Below are 19,357 nucleotides of genomic sequence, written 5' to 3' on the forward strand. Positions count from 1 at the left end.
TTTGCAGTAAAAATCAACAGTTTTTTAAGGAAGGAATTTGGGCTTTACCATCTCGTTGGGAGAAGGTTACCGACTGTAACGGTGGATATTTTGATGAATAAAGGTGATTATTTGAAAATATTTATTTATTTATAATTTCCCCCAAAAAAACGACAGGACTTTTTGAATGACCTGGTATTTGAACATTTTTTTTTCAATGAAATAATCTATTTCCCCTATCTATATAATTCCCTTTAAAATTCCTATCAGTGGTAACAGATGCGGTACTTATAGTTTTATATATATTTACGCATTTTACATACTAATTATCCGATGAAAGCAGAAAGGAGCAAAAAAAAAAGTTATTACCTGCTCGTAAATGGTAATCTTCTTGCAGCTGACACCAAGATGGTCGAGGAAACTTATAAGTTACATCTCTAACAACTTAAATGAACAATGAAAAAAATATGAAGTTGGATAAGAATTCCTAAATCACGGTATTACAGCCATCAAGTTAGAGAAATGACTAAACGAAATATTATGTAAAGATGACTACTATGCGGAGTAATAAACAGTTGAAGATATGTGAGTGGATTTGAGCAGAGGTGAAGGGGAAATATGGTCTGTCTTGTGTTTACAACATTTATATAGCTATTAACAACAATAAAATTTACGATCCGGATGATATCTTCTATCGGCTCTTCTTCTCTTCAAGTAGTCTCTGTCTAAAGATTACGTCATTAAAGTTATGTTTACAAAAACTAAAACAAACTGAGTGAAAAAAAAGTGAATGGAACAAGAACCAAATAAATATAGGGTTTTCATCACCAGTTGAAATAAAGATAATAATGGATCATCAAAAATTATTTAGTAACAATTCAAAAGTTCTGAATCACAATTCATTGTTTCATATAAAAATAATACAAATAAAGAAACAAGAAAAAAAAATTCTTGAATTTTCCATCTCCGACTCAAAAATAATGCAGATATGAAAATAGATTCCAGTATTCAATAAAGAAGAGGGTTCACTCAGCCTCGCGAGGATTACTAAGTAATTGATAAGTACATAGCGATCCAGTTTCGCAAATTGAAGTAAGGTTTGTGACTGATATTACCCAACATTGGCTCACTATGTTACTACACATTATGTTAAACACCAGTAGGTTGACTAAATATTCTGTATATTTCGTCTTTTAATAAATTTTTCATTTAAAATTAATATTTAAACTAATTACTGCAGGATCTTACGCATAGAACTTTACAAGGCATAGATCATAATGATAAATGAACGACATTGACACTATTAATTTTCTAGTATACTACAGTTTCCCCTTATATAGATACAATTCACTAATTTTTACTAATATTTTCTTGTTAATATACTATTATGAAATATCCATATAGCCACAACATGCTCATTTTCTTATAACTCCAACGTTTCGGCCATTCAGGTATTGTTGAGACTGTGATTGATAAGGTTGTAAGAGATAGTGTAAATTTAATAAAATTAGAATAAATGAAATAATGGCTAAAAATAGGTTAATAGACTAAAATATATTCTTACAAAGACAGAATAAGCTGGAACGTTTTAATGACATTTTTAGATGTGATGTTATAAATAAGATATTTTTTGGAATTGGCCGAAACGTGGAAGTTATGAGAAAATAAACATGTTTATATTATAAGGATATTTTGTATTATAATTGATAAAAAAATAAGTCTGAAACAATAAATTAAATGATACTCATTTTAAGGTTGAATCAGTCAAGAAAACGATTATCAACTTTTAACCCTCAATCTGACAAAGCTCAAACATTTCCTTTGGGATTTTAGAAATTTTTGGGCCAACCAGGATTCGAAAATTCTTAGTATGGTATGCATTTTGTGAGCTCTTTAAATAAAAAAACACTAAGTATAATATCCAGGGCTAAACTGAACTAATTTATAGCAAGAAGAAATCCCTTGTGAAACTCCTTCATGACCATATTCAACGTCGTAGTAGTAAATTCATCCCCGCTACCAATTCAGGTTCCGAACAATTGAATAAACTACTTTAGCAATGTATTCGCTAGGCGGAAATTGGTACTCGTGTAGCAAGTGTTACCTTCAACGTTGAGTACACGTTTCCTGTAGAGCTAATTTATTTATTACAAATATCCTTAAAATCTTATTCTTCTCTGTAACAAATTTTTACATAAACTTTTTCAATTATCCGAAAATATTTCTTTATCGATCTTCATTTAATCACACAAATATTTCTAGTTTTATATACAGTTGATCTTTCAAACCATCTGAGAACAGACTTTGTTCTATTTAGTAATGTACCGTCTGAATAAACAGAAAATAAAAACTCAATTGCAGTAGTTGTACTCAAGCAAAACTCAAGTGCAATAATAAAACACATGAACAAGCAATAAAACTTTGATCCTACCAATCTTGTTGTAGCCCATGATCAAGTATGTTGTGACTTACGGTACCGAGCTATAAAACACGATACATTCACAAATGACATCCTCCATTTCTAATCCCTTTAGTCAAAGATCCTTGTTATGTGATAAATAAGCATATCCTCAACAATTATTTCCAGTCATCGTTGAAGTTAATTTTAAATTTTATGTTATTAGATTAAAATACCTTGACCTGTATTTATTCACTTTGATCCTTCCTTACCTCTCGGTTGGGTTATAGGTACTACAGCGCTCGGTCCGGAACGTTGTGGGTTTGATTCCAGCCTGAGGCGGCTAATATTAATTTCTCAGGGGTCCCAGGAATGAATTTTGACACTTCCACCCGGGTTAGTATGTGGCGGAAACTTCAAAGTGTTGGCAAAAAGGACCACAAGGCATATTTGTAGGGCTAGAATCCCTCCCCTCCATCACATACCAATACCTCTCTGCTATTCGGATTTCTGAAGTAGTAATGTCTATAGTACCTCTACCGAAAATGAATCTTCATTTTAAATTCCAATTCTTTCGTTCTTTGATTCTATCTATAATTATTTGGTTTTTTTATTGAATAAGGTTAAAATGATTTGGCCCCAATGCTTTCGTCTACCCAAGAAAGTATCGTAGCAAGAGCAGTTGACTTTAGTGACTACCAGAGGGTCAGCGATGAAGCGGAGTTCGGTTTCCCTCAGTAGATGGTCTCAAACGCGGTGCAGATCGTAACAACATTCTCAGTCGTTTCCGATACACCACAACTTAGAGAATAGAGGGTTAATGCCTTTCCCAAATGTACCAAACTTGGTGAGGAATCTATCATGTCTTATGAAAATTGTAAAATTCAGTAGTGAGAGAGAATTCATTTGGCTTCCACTTTACAAAATATGACGGGAGAGTATCGTATCAAGGTAACTCCTTCCAAAGTAGCTATACATCGTCGATTCCACTCCCTAATGGCGTTCTTCTGTATTTTTTTACTGGGATTTTCTGCAATTTTGTCTTGAGATTCTCCAGAAGACCTGTTTAGCCTATACTTTTAAAATCATGTTGCAGGAGAAGGTCAAGATGTATCAAATCCCTGCTTGGATCAGCACCGCATCCTTACAGTCCTATAGCCTTTAAGTAGTTAAAGCCATCCACTAGATTTCCCTAACTTCCTCCTTTTCTGTAATTGCATAAAGTTACGATTCCATATTAGGGATAACCCCAATACCCAATACGGCCAAGTCCATCTACCTTTGAACCGAACCTTACACCACGATAGATCACATTACTTAGTGCATATCCATCCATATCCCTAGTATATACGTGATTATAGAGATATATTAAGGAGGGTTGGTATTAAAAAAAAAAAAGACATGTGTAACCAAATAGAGACATTTTTAATATAAGAGAGATATCTTACACATGTACTTGGCAAGAGCAACAAACTCAAAACCTTGGCGTGTTAACCATGCGCATGTCATTCTCATGTCGAATGTCATATTTCTAAGGAGCAATAATTATTTTTCTTTTGTTAGACAGGGAAGATAAGAGAATCCAGTTTTGTTTGATTAAATTTATTTAGGTATTTAAAAATTTTGATAAAAGAAAGTCAACATTCCTTCTGTTTACACTTATTAAGTTAAAAGTAAATAAAATGATCTTTATAAATAGAAACAGTCTTCTTCAAGATTTCGAAAAGAGGCATCAGGTAATTTTTTAACTGCTATTTTATATCAGAGTAAACCAGTATTTAGTTAGGAATATTACAAATATAAAACAGGTTTCTATCTAAATGTCAATGACTTAAAACTTTTAACTGCTTAAAGTTAATTGTTACTTGATACTGTTGCTTCCTCATGACAGTCAAAGAGATGAGCTGGCTAGAAGTCATTTTTAACTTTTATTTCGTCAAGCTTAAAACTTTAACTTAATCAAGACTGCTAATACAACAGCTAGTAAAGTTGCGTATAATATACATATTTTTTTTTTTCATTTAAAGAAAGTAATGAAAACGTTTTCAGATGTTTGTAAATTTATAACGGATACTGGTAAAATTTAGTTTCATTATTTCAAACAATTTATTTTTCCGAATTTGACGACTATTTTACTATCATTTAAAACGTCAACAATAGGTTCACATACCATAAATTAAAAAAAAAATAATCACAATTCTAAAATTAGTTTTTAAAACAATTTAAATTAGGAAAAATTAATAAATATATTTGTATTAATTTTCTCATTACTTAGTCAGTAATATTTTCTTTTTCATTGCTGAGACCTTTTCAATTTACTTAAAGGCGACTAATGTTTTACAGAATTAAAAATTAGAAAATAAAAAGGTTTTGATTTCAACAAAAATATTTTTATTGAAAGGCTTTTTTCCTTGCATTTTTAGTGCAGGAAAACTGATTCGAGTTTTATCATTTTATACGTAAGTTTCAAGGTTAAGATGATAAATGTAATATTTTGACGGCATTAAAGAAAATGTTATCTGTCTGACAACGGAGTAAACTACAAATGTACAGTCAGGAATATCCCTGTTCTAATATTACATTAATAGTTAACTTTCAACATGAGCTAGTTATTATGGATTCCTTTTTGTTTGGACTTTATGTACAGTTCAAACCAATAAAAAAAATTAATTAAAACATTTTTTTCTTTATTTCTTGAAATTTACAACTCTATTTAAACTAAAAATACAACAAGTAAATGTGATTAAGCTATAATGACAAAAAAGATCTGTGAAGAAACAACCCATTGGCAGTACTTCAACAATATTTCTACAATAGATGGTCTCAGAGGCGGGGCAGAAAAGGATCTTATTTTAAGGCGCTTCGGAGGATTTTCAGGAGTAGAAGTAGCGAAGTTAGGAGGAGCAAGGTCTTTATGAATGATTTTATTTGTGATAAAGTAAGAAGCATTGAGAATTAAACGAAGGATTTTGGATTGCAAGGATTGGATACCTGAGTGATTCGATGGATTAAGTGGAACATCAAAGAAATACTCCGGTTTATTTAATTAAATATAATATCCAGTTTAATTTTGAAACAGTTATTGGCCCCTTAGTTTAAGTTTAAGTTTAAACACAAAGGTTTATCTGTCAATAACTGGCGCCCTTACCATTCACCAAATGTGCTTAATTTATCCCGTTTGTCTGTCAAGTGTTGCAACAGTTGGAATCGACGTAGTTTCTTTTCAGTCATGTGACAGTATTCCAAGTCGGGTATCCAAACTACCATAATTCTTTAGGTATAATCCTGAGTGGATAGATAATATACTACACTGTATAATACTATTCACATACATTATACTTTTCATATTATCATTATTTAAATTTTATTAAGACAGATGTACACTTCATGTACCTAAGATTTTTATGAAACAGTTTTTTTTCTAAATTTCTTTATGTAAAAGATGTTTTTAATTAAATTTTTATTATGATTGTATAATTATACGTTTTTCTTACAAAACAAACAAAAAGTATATTCTTTAACACTTTAACATATCATGATTTTTTGTATTAATATAATTACAGAAACTGTGATAGTTTTTTTTAATGTACATTTCAGGGATTTTTTTTCTCGATATAATTCCATTCTCTAATTTGAACTTTAACGATTCGAAATTTTTCAAAGACCTATCCTTACAGCAACTTTTTTATTTTTTTTGGTCCGGTTAAAGTCTTTCGTAGAAGACTTATACAGCCCAGAGTGATGAAGTCATGAATCATTTCTCTGGTCTGAAATAAATATTGACTGCTTTAGGAGGGAATCAAACCCAAAATGTTCTGGACAAGGCAGCCTGGGACCCTCATTCCGACAGCAGTCTCATCTTTAACAGTACTGCTATAGTAATTTTAAATAACTGAATTGATCTACAGTAACGATTTAATTATTTTCGAGAAGGAGTTATATATATATCAAAATTGTCTATAATCCACAAAAAAGTAGTTCATAAACTGACATAATGTATTTTTACAATCATTTACTGAGTAAATTAAAGGACATTGGTACATAGATGAGTAATAAACCATAACTGAAAGATGCTGATTAATTAAAACAATTATTTATAAAATAAACCAATATTCATGATCTAGTTATTAAACAAAATAAAAATACCTATATTAATATATAAAGTTGTTATTTAAAAAAATTATATTAACCTATTCAGATGAAAAGCACATTTAAGATCATTTCCCTAACCATGAAAATGACTGGCGATGCACATGTTTAAGTAAAAAAAATATGGTTATTAAAATATTTCTCAATCATTAAAGTTTGTTACTAATGATAGCGTTTCGATTTAATTTAAATTTCATGAAGAAATCAATTTGGATTGTGTCAGCGTTTCACAAATGACTATACCTGAAACCTGAAGGAATATCCGGGATTGGTAACGGCAACTATACCTCCTGAATACTCAATACGGTATTTCGTTGTGAATTTGCTAAATCTAACGTTGCGTAAGGGGTTGCAAAATAAAACATTAAGAAACTAAATGGATGACTTTGAAAACGGTTTCTCGATTTTATTCTATTTTCTTTCAAGATTCTTTGTAGAAATAAACATAATATTTTTACTATTAGAGATAAAAAAAAAACAAAAAAATCATGAGAATGCGATTTGGTGCATTTGGTTTTCAGTCCTCTGATACATTTTCATGTACAAAATATGGTTAATTCCATACCTTAATGTTTACAAGTAAATCCGGTGTTTATATAGAGGGCTAGATAGTAAAATAAAAATTAAGCTTTTAATTAACAATTTATTTCCCAGAAATATGAGTTTAAAAGATAATTTATAATTATGTTTAATAAATTATTGACCATAACTAAATATGAAGGAGATGGTCGGGGGGAACAAAAAATAGTTATCAACTATATATTTTCCGACGTTCCCCCCCCCCCAACTTGCAGGGCTAAAAAAAGATACAAAACAACTAAAAATAAGTTGAATATAAAGTAAACAAAGCCTGGGTTAATAATTATGTAAATATAAGTGAAAAAATATTTATATTAATTAATTCACTTATATATGTTGCCAATAAAGTAAACTAAGGTGGGGTTAAAAATTATGTAAATTAATTAATATAAATAATTGTTCACTTATATTTACATAATTATTAACCCAGTATTAGTTTACTTTATTTTCATCATATTATCTCACATTTTCAACATATTTTTAGTAGTTTAGAATTTTTTTTAGCTCTGATGAAGCCCTGTAAAGTGGGGCGAAACGTGGGCTAAGAAATAGTTGAAGGTACTTCTTGTTCCTTTTTGATCGCACCACCCGAGGATCCTATCCTTCATATTAATTTTTTATATTCAACGAACGTAGTGGAGGTTAGAAAGAGCAATAATAAAGGGGAAAAAAAAGAAATTGAAAACTTTTAAAAAGATGTATAGAACGAATTTCTTTTTAAGTTTTCTTTTGTCGATCAGTTTCAAGATCCCCCTAGATTCGATATAATTTTTGGAGAATAATGATATTTGATATGTTAATTTTTTGTTTCTAAGTAATTTTTTGCAGTAAGTTGCAGTCTCGTTTACATAGTACGTTTTTCAGGGTTTATCCGCATTCCGAGAAGGAAGTTTAACTAAAAATAGTGTAAATTTCCGAAAATTAAATAGATTTTTAATATCAGGAAAATCTTACTTGGACTCCAAATTCAAAATAATTCCGCTCAACTTAAATAGTTTGTCCGAAAGAGCAAATATTGGTACCGAAAAAGAGAGTTCTTCTCGAAGGTCAATCATTTCTAAATAACTTGCAGTGAAACGCGGCTGCAACATGTTGCAAAAAATCACTTGGAAAACTTGATATCACATACACCATTATTCAGCTAAAGCTAAAACGAATCTAGGCGGATCTTGGAACTTATCATTAAAAAAAAAATTTCTATAAGTATCCAAAATTTTTAATCGTTATTATTGTTTTCTCTTACCTTCAATATATTCGTAGAACATGACCAAATTAACTTTAGCACTCATACCTCTGTGTAGTAAATTGTTAATTAACTTGATTTTCACTGGATCAAAACAGTGACTCTTGGACTACCTTTTAAGGCTATTAGAAAATTTGATTCTAAAACGATTGTGTTCTTATTTTTTTTTCTATTTTCAGCACCGTCTACTATAAAGTACCACACTCCATTTGAATATCCATTAACTACGCTGGTGAAAAATAGACAATGAATGGTAACCAAACAAGATCAGAGAAAATTATATTTCCTGAAGTATACGAGTTGAACCTCTTAACCTCTACAATTTATGGAATTTTAATTTAAAGAGGGTCAACTCGTATACTTCAGGAAGTTATTCAACACCTCAAAAGAAACCAATAAGTTTATATAGACCAAGGTCCGATTCTGCACAAAAAAAACGGGTCATTTAAGGTATGCGTTTTTTTTTTAAGGAAACCTCATTTCTTGTTAAACGGAAAGAGATAGTTCAGAAACAATTCAAATGTAGGTCCGGTCTATTGAATTTAGTCCTTTGAATACGATTTTTAAGTTTAAACAAAGATTTTTTTTAAAGTAAATTAATTTTTGCTCACCTGATTGTAAAAACAACGTACTTTCTACTAAATTTGAAAAAAAGAAATTATTTTTCTTGCATGGGTTGAATTTTCAAACTTAAAATCTGGAAATTAATGATTTGAGTGATAGCTATGTTTTTTTACATTTTTTTTTTTTTTAACGGAATGGAAATACTCTATAATATGCAATTCATATAAATATGACCAAACTGTACCTACTAATTTTCAAAGACAATAGGAACAAAATAACGAATATAATTTCGTCGACATGTGACCATGCCAAGAAAAGATACATCTTGACGGATGTGAGCAGTGAATGACCCAACGGAACAGACATCCTATAATTAAGGCCAAACTCATGTACTTATCTCCCGGTACGAAGAACACTTTCCCACCATAAAACCAATTAGTTTTGTTGAGGTCGTGGGTATCCTATGGAGAATAAACTTCTTGTATGTATTCAGAGCAACATTACATCATTATACAAAGCAAGGCTTATCATTATGCACATATAATTGCTGTAGTATATCAACACACTGGCAATGAAGTGGATTTTATTTGTTCCAAGTGAGATCGCGGACAATGTTAGGTAGGTATTCTTCGGGCATACTTCGATATTATTTGTAACAAAACCTGAGTATTTCAAATTTTTATTTGAAGTAATATTTTGGAATTTTTTTTTTAATAGAGAGTGCTTCTACTGAGCTAATTTTGAAAACTTATATTTTTCCATCTTGAAGTAGAGAAATTAAAATTATTTTCCATACTTTTTTTTAAGATTTTATTTTTTGTATGACCCTCTTCCTAGTCATTTCTGACATATGGGGTTTGGTGAGGGGGGTGGGAGGGGGGTTTATCTGCAGCGTACCACCCTATTCTAACATCATGGTTGGTGGTCAAATTTCATTTCGTGGGACCGCCACAGAAATCAAAGTCGACTCCCCAGCGCCGCTGCAGTCCCCAGGTTGCTAAGACCTACGCCTCAACTTCCTGAGCTACAGACGGGTCTAAATTTTAGTAAAACTATTTTTTGTATAAATTTAGAAACCATCAGCTGAACACAAAATAAACAATTTTACAGCTTGATGTGTTACTCACTAAACGACGTATTTATTTTTTATCAAATGTGTATTAACACATTTTCTTATGATCGTTATAGTTCTGAATAATTTTTGTTTTGTTCAAGATAATAAATAACTAGCATACTTATATACTGCAATATACACTATAATTTATACACATACACACACAAACACTTTATAAACAGTAAGTAAAGTGCAGTATAGAGGTATGTATGTTATTATTACCTATGACTAAAAAAATTCAAATCTAAGAATTTTTTTTAATATTCATTTGATTGCACATAAGTACATAGTTTAGCGGGTTATACATAAAGCAGATACATAGAAAAGGTTTATTTTATTATTTTTTTGTCCAAACAATAATGCAAGGAATAAACTTGGTCTTGAAGTAAATGCAAAGATGAACAAATATATGAGATCTTCCAGAAGTGAAGAGCAAAACAACCAGTTCATTGCAGCATTCGAATATGTAGAAAACATCAAGTATCAATAATCAGTTAATATATAGGATAGCCTGCAGAAGAAAGAAGACCACGCCTAAGATAGCTTGATGACGTGGAGGCAAGCCTGCGCCGGTTGGGAAAAAGGATAAGGAGAAGAAATGCCGCTGAAGGAAATGAGTAGTCGAGGATAATCTCGGAGGCCAAAGCCCCACAAGAGCTGTAGAGTCATTGTATAAATAAATAAATTGTCCTACCAGAGTGGCAATAACACACTTGCGCCGGGAATAAAACCGTGAAAAAAAGATTTCATTAAATCGAACTAACGAACAGAGATAGAAAAAAATTTAATCCACACGAAGGAACATTTTTTTTTAAATTTATTTAATGTGATTTACAACTGTACAAATAATAAATACAATAAGTAAATATGTTGTATGTTTCGTATACACTTGAAAATCTTGGGAAGGAACCACCCATTGGTGGAACTTCAAGCATTAATTAAATTAGAAGGTCCCGTGCCCATCTTCTTTTTAAACACCTCGGAGGATTATCAGGGATTGTTAAGGATGAAAGATTAAGAATTTATGGTCTAGGATGGGTAAGGAGTTTGGAATGAAAAGGCGCATATCTGCTTTGGGCCAAATCTGCAACGAGTTTATTTGTAACGTAATAAGCATCAAAGATTTTACGTAGGATTTTGGATTGTAAGGATTGGACGCGGGAGGAATTTGATGGTTTAGTAGAGCCCCAGAACTCAATTCCATATGTTCAAATTGGTCTGATTATCGAAGTGTATACTAATTTTTTGTAGAGAATGGGAAGTTTAGAGCGTTTGTCAAGTAAGTGTTGTAGCAATCGGAATCTACGAGCAGTTTCAGTCTTGGGTGTGGATTCCAAGTAAATCTCTTGTCAAGATGGATTCCTAAGTATTGAATCTGTTCAACAGGCGTTAGTGGAGTATTTAGAAAGGATACTGTAGGACAGGAGGGTAGAGGTTTATGACGGAGAGTAAAGGTGATCTGGTGGGATTTGTCCATGTTTTAAAATAAACAATTCGAAATTCATATTTTTATTTTCATTTATACTAGACTAATAATTTAAATATTTTAATTTTAATAAATGGACAATAAAATAAATATTGAACGCTGGTTCGGATTGAGCAATGTAGAAACATTCTCATGGCTCATGCTTCCCGCCCTCGAGTTATGCATAGCCGTTAGTTTATTTAGAAAGTAATGTGTGCTGCCAATCTAAATAACTCAAGAGTGGAGTTAATTTGCAATGAATTTTGAAATTATTTGGAAGAATCCAGAGAAATATTGAGGTAGGCAATGTTGTTTACGTTATTGTTAATGACATCTATTTTAGAGTGAAAGTAAGAATGTACCACTCAAGCAAAATATGCTAAGTTGTTTGTCCTTTATTGGTAAACCTAAAATCTTTGCAAACATAATGTAAACTATTTACTTATTTTTCTCAAGGGCCACGAGCCCAATAGGCAGGTTCCAAAATTTCCCGTTGGATAATCCTATAATGTTGTACAGCGTCTTTTGTTTTCTGTTTTGAACTTATCTTATGATTAATTATATACATCAAAGATATAAATGCGTTGTAATAAAAATTTGTTTTAGGTGTTTTAGCATTGGGTATATAGCGATTTTGGCGGAAAATATAATTTGTACTCCCTGGGGATCATACATCATCACCTGCATGGGAATTAGCTGATTTGTTTTTTTAGTTTTTGGGCCTTGTTTTTGGGTTAAGTTATTTATCTCCATGACTTATTTATTCATTTAATTATTTCTTTTAGCTTATTTATTCATTAAATTGTTTCTTTTAACTTATTTATTCATTTAAGTGCTTATTTTAACTAACATGTTGTTTTTTTTAAATCCATACATTAGTTTTGGTAAATTTATTAATTAGTTTTTTTGTAAACTGATCTACTTTTGTGGCTATGTATGTCTTTGGTTTGATTTTACATTGTTATCTAATGAAAAATTTGACCAATTAAATGAAATAAAATTGTCAAATGAAATGAAATTGTTAAATAGAAAACAATATTTGTATATATATTTGTATTTATATATATATTTGTATTTAGTGTGTAAATGAGTATTGATTGTGAAAGGAAAAGGTAGGACAAATTATTGTTATATCATGTAAATATTTGTTGTGTATATTTTGGCAACATGGCTAAATAAAGCATTTCTCTCTTATTGTATTGTTACTTTCCTGGGTTTAATACAGTTGTAATTCTAGTTAAGCACATGGGTGAACACTCCTCCACGTTAACGATTACAATAATTAACACACTCGCCTAAAACGGCTTCGAGGGCTATATTGTCCCAATCCCTTGACTCTGATTAATGTTAGTTAATGGTTTTAGGGTTGAGTACAACCAGGACCCATCGTCTGTCAACCCTCGGTTCCCTTTCTGACAGAAGCCAGTTATTTCCTGCTAAGAGAAATAAGTCGCTGTGAACAAACAATAGAAAATGAATGTTGCGCTCTTTTTAAAACTTTTAATGAAATAAATAGTGGCTACATAAAATAAAGACGAAATAGTTGTAGATTATCATAATAATCAAGAAAACAAATGTCTGAATATTGTGTTTAGGATGGTGGAATATCACTAAACATTGACAATGATAATATAAAAAAAATCATAGAAAAAAGGGAACTAGAAACAATTTTAATTCACAAAATAAATTTAACATAGTTCTTTTATACGAATTCAAACGGAAATGAAATAAACCATGTGAAAGTATAACGAAATATAAATTATTAATAAATATAAATATATATTTTTTGAAAATATTGTACGTGCTTTATACTAACTAAATTTTTAAAATCCCATATAAACCTATCTAATCATTCAAATACTTTGGTTCAGTTCTTATCCCGTTCTACTCAACCCTACAATACACATCGAAGGTTGAAACGCCAGTGTCCTCGAGAGTTATTGTACAATAAATTTGACAACTGGATTACTGTCAATGGTCAGATCCTCCACTCATGTACAGAGTGCGGCTTTAGTACACTCACTCAACCTCCACTGGTAGAATACCATGTTGCGCTGGGATCACGAAAAGCTTTGCTTTAACTCTCACCCGTAGAGTTAAAGTATGGTTAGCGGACTTAAGAATCCTCAGGTCGACGGTGTACATATTGTACATATTAGTATGAATGTGATTTGTGTCTTTATTTTGTTATATGTCCAGGACGTGCCTAGGATAACAGAAAAAGTAATATGCGACTACCTGGGAATCAATAACCACCACATGCATGGAAACTATTGAGTAATGTATGCATATCTTACTTGTTACTTTATTATTCTAGTTGGTTATTTTATTATTTTTGTACATATTTTTAATATTTTAATATTTACTCTACATTTATTGTATATTAATTATAACATAGTTTGTTGATTTTGTTTTTATTGAAATTTGTTACTTAAATATCTTTTTCATATATTTTCTGAAATCTCTATCACTATTTTATTTATTATTATGTTAAAGACCCATTGGATTGAAACCAATATATGAAAGGGAAAAAGAAGGGAAAGAAAAGAAAAAAATAGAAAAGGAGGAAAAATCATGAAAAAGCGAAAAAAAAAAAAAAAAGGAGAGAAAAAAGTCATGTTTTAATGTTATATATTGCTAATGTTTATAATTATTGTATACTTGTCTAGGCTTATTTATCGTAAGATTAAAAATAATGTCAGATTAGACTAAAATAAGTATGCTGTGTGACTAGCAGCCCAATGAAGTTGGGTAGCACAACTTTGTATTTTGATGAAGTTTTTCCTCCTAGTTCCAAATTTGATTTTTATTTATCTATGTACATATTTTAAATCTGTTTTTCCTGCTTTTATATAATTGTTTTATGATTTTGTTATGAATATAATTAATTAAATCACTATTACTTATTGCCAAAATCTGTGGAATATTGTAATATTTTTTTTTAAATAATGTAATTATACATTCAATTAATAACATAATTAAAATTGTACTAAAAAATATTTCAAACACTCCATGATCTTTATCCTCACTAATAAAAATATCAAAGCAATTTCAATGTTTAATACATAAACAGAAAATACTACATTGAGCGCAGTAAATACTCACGTGTATAGTGAATCGCGAACATTGAATAAGTGGTAATAAAATGAGTTACGGGCCAATTTCACTTAGACATAATGGCCACAGTGCCCTACATCACCTCATTGTTTGTCCTTAATTGCCGACAAGGCTTTAGATTCTCTTTTTCATTCAAAGCTTATTTTCTATGAAGTAATAACTAGTTTTTAATTACTTCCGACTTCATTTATTTATGTTTTAGATCTGATAGAGAAAATATTGAATACTTCATATTGATACATTTTATTTAAGGAGGATTGGATTCCTAATGTTAAAAACAAATCAATATCAAAAACATGACTACTCTTATATTTGTATTTTTAGTACTTGGTTTTACGCCGTTTTACATTTTTAGGCGCTTTTTAAATATCTTAAAGTCTCCTCTTCCCGTTTTAAGTAAATATTTCAAAAGTAATACAGGACCGTCGCTCCCTGGAGGTCTTAGTGGGGTGGGTCCGGCGGGGAAGGATTGCCTTTTTTTTTGTGTTATGAGTTATAAACACACTTACACGAACACGGACGCACACAGACCATGTTAAGGGCCTCTAGATGTTGGCCAAGCCGTGGCGAACTCATGTGGATGGCTTGGCTGGTAAGAGTTGGCCTAAGCTCTTTGCCAATCTGTCGAGAGTCGGTTTTTTTTGGACACAGATCAAAGGGAGTTCGTGAGAGCATCTTCAACATTGTTCTTTGTTTAGTTGCAACTGAGAGCTGTTAGGAGGTTAAGAGTTTTATATTTAATCTTATTTATTTAAATTTAATTTCATTTAATCTCCCTTTGTTTTCTTTTTTTTTGTAATAAAAATAATATAATCCCACTGCAATGGCTGAAACCACTTGTACGTCCGCCATGCTTGCCTCTCTGAAAAACACTGACATGTAGATGGTCCGCTCTTTATTTACCGAACATTTGTACAAGCCTCCGATTCGTGCCGAGCGGCCAACGTGTGGAACCGCCTTTAAATGTAACAAATCACAAGTTTTTGTAATAAAAAAAAAAAGTCAAAATTCAAGAAACTTATTAAATATTCATGGTTGAAGTTTGCCATTAAATTATTTGAAGGTGTATGTTGTTATTCTTTTCATAATAAAGACAAAAGAGTTAAAATTATATTATAGCGGAATAAATTTAACATTAATAAATATTACATATACAATCATAATGTCAGGAATGTAAGTGAACCCTGCTTATTTGGCCTACGGGCCAAGATATCGCCGGTTAAGCGGGAGAGTTGGTTTAAATGGAGTGTATAAAATAAAAAATTATTATTTTAGCTCATGTGGATGATTCTAAAACTAAAATTTAGACTGCCTAAATCTTTAAACAATTGAAGTCGGCTAAATTTAAAATAAAATTATGCAAAAAAAACCTGAATTCTTGCTGGCTTGAAACAAAATGGTGGAGGACCGAAAACCTCTATCTTTGTCCACTTTCCATATAAAACGATTTAATCAATCAAGACCAAATTTTGTATTTTCATTTAGAGTCGTCAAAACGTTGTTACCGACATTAAACTATTATAAATTTAAAACAACATTTTTTTTTTTAAAATGACCCTTTTTAATTTAAGTGGCTGAGCAGAGCTTCCAATGTCCTAAGATAAATTTAACATTTTTGAAACGACAGAAAAGGTTCAGAAGTTCTTCCATAAAATAATTAAATAAATTAAGAACAAATTGTTAAATTTATCCCGTCAAGCTAAAACTTTTTTTGGAGGAAACCCTAAAATGTTTACCACTAATGGCACTTGATCAGTTTGAGGGTTTGCTAGAATGATTTTAGCTAGATAGGAATCATAAACAATTGGAATATTCTAAACCGTAACAGGAATCAATAAATAGTCTAATGGAAGCCAGGATAAGGTTCATTCTACAAAAAAAATGTCAAAACTTATAAAAAGTTTACTCATCGATAAAAAAAAAAAAAAAAAAAAAAAAAAAAAAAAAAAAAAAAACTTTGATAGCTATAAAACTAAACAAATTATACCCTTGATGTCTTCTATCGATTAGGTTTTATGACGTGGATTCTTCAGTCAAGTTGATACAAAAGCAATATAACCAGATAACATTCGCACTAATCTGTTGATTTTTTTCTACATATAGTAAAAATAATTCTGAAGAAGGACCATTTTCAAAAGTTTCAAGTGCTTAAATGTAAGTTTGAATAAGTTCTTATTCCTTTTCCATAGTCCTGCCAAGAATTTTACTCGTATCTGAAGGAAACTAAAAAGATTTCTTAATGCTTTGTGTCTAGTTAAAACTTTTTCGGTTCGTATGTAAGTTTTGGTGGTCGAAAGAAATCATATGAAACTTACTGTACAGTTATTTTCAACGATTAATTCACAAAGGTGCAAATAAAAATAAATAAATCACTTCGAATTTGTTATATCGCAAAACGATTTTTTTTTTCATAAATTTATATTTTACAGTAGTCAAACGATAAATATGTGAAAAAAATATGCTTTGTACAAAAAAAAAACAACACAAATACGAATTTTGTAGTTAATAATTTAAAGAACATTTTAACGAAAATCGCCTCCGGATTCTTTATAATTCAGATCTGAATGAATTAATCACAACCATAGATCTCTAACCGGACAAATCAATGCGCAACCCTCGACTGACAATTTTGTACTAAATATATTAAAAAAACATATTTATTTATCGAAATTTACATCTGTATTAACTAAAACATACGGCTAGTGAATATGAAGTATAGTGAAATGGCATGATATAGACTCGAGGAGAGACTCAATTTTAGAACTCCAGAAAAAAATAAAATAAAATAAATGATCAATTTGAACTAAATTAATTTATAAGATAAGCATACAAAATTAACTAAGACACAAAATTAGGAACAGTAAATCACATGATGTTTATAAACTAAAATAAATACATAAAGGCCGATATAATATTAAAATATTGTGGCGGTCAAATACAATAGTATGGTCCTAGTATAATGAATAATATAAACCTAGGCCTCAATATCCAAGAACTCTGATGGAGAAAAAAAAATCCAAAGGCCACATCGTATTAATGTTAAGATGGCATTGCCATGATCATCCACTATATCCTGATAATCACTTCTAATATTGACTAAAGAAAAACTCTATGCGCGGCCAATTTCAAATAGAATAATAATCAATATGTTGAAAATTATTCCATGATTAGATAATTTTTTTGTTCCGTTACAATTATCAGTTCGATCTCCTACAACCTTTACGTAGCAACAACTAATTTGGGAAATATGAGTAATTAATTCATTATTTTCTATACCACAAATTTGAAAATTAATCACTTTTTAACTAACAAGGTGAGGCAACAAAAAATTATATTATTTTAGATTTTTTTTTTGTGGCCTCTTACACTAAGGGATGAACAGCGTCTTAAGGTTTTCGAAAATAAAATATTAAAATATTCGAACCGAAAAAGGATGAATTTAGAAGATTATACAACGCTGAATTAAGGGACCTACATTCAAGTTATAGCATTGCGGCGTATAAGATGGGCATGTAAAGTTTTAGGGCTTAGCAACGAGCGGATCCATAAAATGTTAAGAAACACTGAACCGACGGGTAAACGTCCGAGGGGTAGACCGAAACGTAGATGAGAGGATTGCGTTAAAACTGATTTAATGGAATTGGGTTTGGAGGGGCATCACTGGAAGGATATATGCAGAGAGTTTGGTGGTATCAGCATCGAACCTTCGGGTTCGTTAGGTCTTTATTATTATTAGAAACTTTTTATATTATCGTATAAAAGCAAGTCAGATTCATTGTTAGTCTCCTTAAAAACTTTTGAATAAGAATTTTCATAAAACCAAAAAATAATTAACGAGACCCACTTCCCAACGTCAGTCGGCCCAAATTGTTCCAACCAAATCAGTGATGTATGCCAGATATATTTTTTCTGAACCGGCTATGTAAAATGTTTTTCGATTTCCAAAACCGTCCAAGCATCTTGATTTCTAAAACAGTCAACTACTCCTTATACAATAGGATGATCTCATATATTCCATATCGTAATTGGATGTTATTCCGGAATTCGGAACAGCTCCGAACATTTCGTTTACAATCAGACGGCTTCGATATCAGAAAAGTGATCTTATTGAGTCGCACAAGTACCACAGAAAGTGGGTCAGGAGTGAATTATAGATGGTACTAAATGACATGAAATGTTTTCCCCTTTCTTTTCGACTTGTAATCTAGTTGATGAATCAGAATGTCCAAACGAGCAAAGGTTGACTTAAGGAACAATACTAATTGCCTCTACCAAGCTGATATGGCGTCATTACTGGCATAATTACAGGCGGATGGAGAGTGTATAGAAAGGCTAGTCCAAAATAATTAGTGTACATAAAGCACGTTTCGGTATGTACTTATCATCTCAAACTTTTATCTTTTTACTTATAATAGATGATTGGTGTAAAACCATTCTAAGATATGTTATATACCATGTAGAAATGTAACCTACTCTTAGCATTTAAAGTACCTTGACAAGATATGGTAGCGATTAGTATAATTTTGAATCCTAAGCTTGTAAGAGCTACATTTTACGGTCACTACCGCCAGGGTAACAAGACTGTTGTAATAGGATTAGATTTTGTATGATCATTTTTCAACGGATTTACGGGATTCGAAGCTTAAAGAGTTCGGTCACTATAGTCTGTAGTTATGTCTTAGGTGCGAAGAGTGATTTTGCTGTTATGTTTCTAATTTTTATATGGTTTCAGATAACATAATACATATA

At 30.9% G+C, this 19,357-nt stretch overlaps 1 protein-coding gene across 6 annotated transcripts in view; it reads right to left on the reverse strand.

Annotated features, from left to right (window-relative positions):
- The window catches only part of LOC106681419 (solute carrier family 41 member 1), a 197,404-nt gene that overhangs the window by 63,738 nt on the left and 114,309 nt on the right, over nt 1-19,357 (reverse strand). Inside the window, exon 1 of one of the 6 annotated variants that reach the window (XM_014421734.3) lies at nt 349-578. The exons of the other annotated variants lie outside the window; for them this stretch is intronic. The gene's annotated coding sequence lies outside the window, so the exon portion shown is untranslated. Of the gene's footprint in view, nt 1-348; nt 579-19,357 lie in introns of those variants that run through there. 6 annotated transcript variants of the gene reach the window in all.

Source organism: Halyomorpha halys, unplaced genomic scaffold (assembly GCF_000696795.3).
Source record: "Halyomorpha halys isolate HHAL.00 unplaced genomic scaffold, Hhal_1.1 Scaffold337.1, whole genome shotgun sequence".
Classification (NCBI taxonomy): Eukaryota; Metazoa; Arthropoda; class Insecta; order Hemiptera; family Pentatomidae; genus Halyomorpha; species Halyomorpha halys.